This window comes from Giraffa tippelskirchi, chromosome 3 (assembly GCF_054371585.1).
Source record: "Giraffa tippelskirchi isolate mGirTip1 chromosome 3, T2T-mGirTip1v1.2.pri, whole genome shotgun sequence".
Classification (NCBI taxonomy): domain Eukaryota; kingdom Metazoa; phylum Chordata; class Mammalia; order Artiodactyla; family Giraffidae; genus Giraffa; species Giraffa tippelskirchi.
In genome coordinates this window covers 27,082,599-27,086,551 of record NC_137277.1, presented here as the reverse complement: position 1 = coordinate 27,086,551, position 3,953 = coordinate 27,082,599, and the positions used below count along the sequence as shown (strand labels likewise).

General features: G+C 43.9%; 1 pseudogene; it reads right to left on the bottom strand.

Moving 5' to 3' along the window:
- Nucleotides 1-2,427: 2,427 nt before the first annotated feature.
- Nucleotides 2,428-3,678, bottom strand: LOC145540393 (SKA complex subunit 3 pseudogene; annotated as a pseudogene).
- Nucleotides 3,679-3,953: the final 275 nt, after the last annotated feature.

Sequence of the window (3,953 nt, the reverse complement as noted above, 5' to 3'; positions counted from 1 at the left end):
TGCTGACAAAGCAAGAGATTTTATTGGGAAAGAGCACCCAGGTGGAGAGCAGGAGGGTAAGGGAACCCAGGAGGACTATTCTGCCACATGGCTAGCAATCTTGAGTTTTATGGTGATGGGTTGTCTTTAGCCAATCATTCTGACTCAGAGTCCTTCCTGGTGGCCTTGCTCAGCCAAGATGGATGCCAGCGAGGATTCTGGGAGGTGGTCAGACATGTGGTGTCTGCTTTTGATCTTTCCCAAACTCTTTCAGTTGGTGGTGGCTTATTAGTTTCATGTTCCTTACCAGGACCTCCTGTCATAAGATAACTCATGCAAATAGTTACCATGGTGCTTGGCCAGGGTGGGCGGTTTCAGTCAGTGTGCTTCCTGTAACAACTTCCCCCTGAGAGACTTCAAACTCAAAGTACTTCTTGGGAGTTGGGGCGGAGGTCTCTTTCTTCTATGACTTTTTCCTGCTGTGCATGGGTGTAGGCCTGCCTAGCAGAGCAGAAGTCTTTCTCTACCTGGTCTAGGTTGAGGTACTCTTCGTCTGCAACCAGCATTCACCCTTGTAATAACAGCAATTTAGCTTGAAACTGTTGGCTCCTCTCAGAGATGAAAGAGACAGGGGTCAAACAGGAGACCTAACAGGATGGTCACCACTGGTCCCCAGAAACAGAAGGCAACATTTGAGGTGAGGGCTTGAGGGCAGTGGTGCTCCCGAAATCTTGTGTTCTGCCTGAAGCTACCATCCTCCACCTGGGTGGGGGCCCCAGTTCTGTAGAAGAACTCAAAAACATTGTTATGCATATTTTTCTGAGTAGGAACCGGGACCTTGCCTCAAGGCTGTACCACCATTTGATTGTTCCTCCTGTTTCTGTAACCCCTCCCTTCCCTGATTAGCAACTGTTTGAATCTACTCTTTGGAACTCTGGGACGGTCACGGAGGCTGAACGAAGCCTGGGCAACTATGACTGTGATAACTCCCTGTCTAAATGGGGCATGGGACTGCCTCAGCTTGGAGAATAGACACTGAATTGGAAGTATTCCTGAGTTCCAAGTCCTAGATCTGAGTCTTGTATGATTAAAACCTCAATCCCTTGGTCTGCCATTTTGGTGTAACATCCCAATTAGAAGTAGTTGGAGGAGTGACAACTGGAATTTTAACAGACAAAATAAATCTCATTTCCTTTTAGAAAAATAGCCCTGAAACCTAGTCTAGACCTGGCACTTTGGGGAGACTTGTAGCTAGTTGCCTAGCTCTATAAAAAGTAAGGTTGCAGTTACTAGCTGCCAACAGACATTGTTTTGATAATGGTGGCATCCAAGCCTGACACGACTCAGAGAACTCAAGTGTTGAGCAATACAAGGTCTAGTCTGAAATTACACACATAGTATCACCTAGTTATTACCTTGGATGTCTGAAGCATAGCTACTCTATTTTGACTTTTTTGTTTAATTTAACATTTTATTTAGCCAAACTTAAATTATAACTACACAGTAGTTCCTAGAACAAAGAATAAGTTGTTCTTTGGTGACAATTTTCTGACAAAATGAAGAGACGCAGTGTGAGGCGTCTTCCCATTTGACTTTCAAGGCACAACCATAAAAGAGGGTAACTGCTGAATCAGCTTGACTTAGATCATAAGACCCTTGGGCTCCATGGACAGGGCAGCCTGGTGCTCTCAGAGACAGGTCCACAGGCACAGCTGACAGTCCAGAGAGGAGCACCCACTCAGGAGGACGCCTAGGATCTTCCAGAGGGTGAGGCTCGGGCTCTGTTGGGCGCCGAGCTAGATGGCGGTCTGGGGAGGTTGCAGTCGTGTGCTCAGACGAGCTGATTTGAGAGGATGAAACTGACAAGTTAAAGGAAAACACCCGTCCTGACATGACAGCGGGCGAGTGTCTAAGTCCAAATGTTTGAGACACCCACTTCAGTACAGCTACCTACGCCTGTAAATTCCTCTTTTCCTACATCAGTTTAGGCTGTCTTTTGTAAACAACTGTGTCTAAAAGAGCGTTGTTGAAATAAAAGTTGTACAAGACTTGGGACAGTCATGAAAGGAGACAGCGGGCACAGCTAGCCCCAGGGAAGAAGCCCAGCTCTAGCAACAACTGTCTAGCCCCGAGAAGACTGAAGGTGGCCTCATTTGAGTGGCAAACAGTAATGTTTAAATTTCAAAAATTATTTATCCCGCTTCCTAGTATTACTTAAACCACACAGTTCTATGAGGCAAGATAAACTTGAAATCAATGAAATAGTAATGATCTTTCAAGACTGAGCAGCTGAACTACACATCAACAAGACAGGTTAGATTAAGTCAAACTTAATAAAAAGCACTTTATGATACTAGTGTCCATACTCATCTTTAACATGAGTTGGTTTTTCAAAAGGGGGACGATGTAGGGCATGTCAAAAGCAAAGTGAGACCAGATCTGCTTTCATCACATTCTGTTCAGTTTCCATAATGGGAGAATGGATCCGCTATCATTTCTGCACCAGTTTTCTTTGTTGCTGGCATCTCGCACCTTCTGTCCTCCATGCTGAGGAAGGAACACTTTGCCGGGTGGCAACGGTCTAACTGTTACCAGAGACACTAGGTTTGAGTTGTATATTGATAAAATCTGGCAAATATCTTCTGGAATCGTAGTAACTTCTGGAGGTGTAGGTGTTTTGAGCAGAAATCGTAGGAGAAGAGGGATCTGCAAAATTCTCAAAGCACTCATCTGAATTTGTACTTTCTTTCATTGCCAAATCATTTGATGAACTGTTTGCTTTTGATAGTGGATAATTTGTGGATACCAGAGCTGTGCTGCTCTTTGTAGAAGGGACTTTCAAACCAGGAGTGCAGAATGTAGGTGCCAAGGGAGAATCTGTGTGTTCAGCATCATTTTTTTCCAACAGCTGGATTATGAGGCCAGGAGTGACAAAGACATTATAATTGGGCACTGGTTCTGTTTCTATGGTCTCACTGTTAGCCTTTACATTTTTAAGTCCAATTGTGTAATCGTCATTTAAACACATCTTTATCAGAGATACCAACGTGTTCTAATTTAGGAGTTACACACTCAAAATCATCCATCTTTAGTGCACATTTTGGAGCTTTTACTAGTGACTGGAAAATGGAGTTAAAATTTTTGGCTCTTCCTTCTGGTTGTTTACTGCTTGGGGAGGGTTTGGCAGAACTTGGGATACGATGTACCACTCAAGTCCAAAATCAGAAAGCTGTGGACTACGCGGTGACTTCTCAGAAACGCAAGTGCTTGGAGCAGCAGAATCCAACAAGCTATCTTTCACATCAGGCTTCTCAGGACGTTCGCATTCACTGGACTCTGGTTTAGAGTCAATGACTTCTTGCTCATCCACTGAATTTTTATTGGCACGTGGAGTATATCCATACTTCTGGAAAAACTCTTTTATTTTCATGATATCCACTGAATTCTTTTTCATCAGTATTTTTGTTGCCTTTATGAAACCAGTGCTTTCTTGACTTTCCAAGCTTGCTTTATCAAGAAGAATATTGACATCATCCTTTAGAGTTCATATTTCTGAGTGAAGGTCATGTAAAACTCTCATTGGACAGTCTTCTAAGTTGCTTTCCTCTCTGTCCAGCGCTCACTGCAACTGGGCTGTCTCGCCATCCAGGGTGACAGCCAGAGACCTCAGAGTCCCGCGAAACCTCGGATTGGATCCATAGGAGAGTCCGGCCTATTTTGACTTTTAATTGTAAAATTCTCCTTAATAGCCAAAGCAGATGTCACCATTAACGATGCCAGTGTTTCTCTAGGTATGAGAAGATGCAAGGATTGGGACTCATTAGATCTTCTCCTGAAAAGATCTAACTATCTGAAAGCCTGTTCTGCCAGTTTTTCCCAGACCACAGAGTGCCTCATTTCTGATTTCTACCCTGAACTCCTGTCAGGGGTGTTGAAGATCAGCAGCTGCAGTGGTCATGATTTAATCTTTGTAG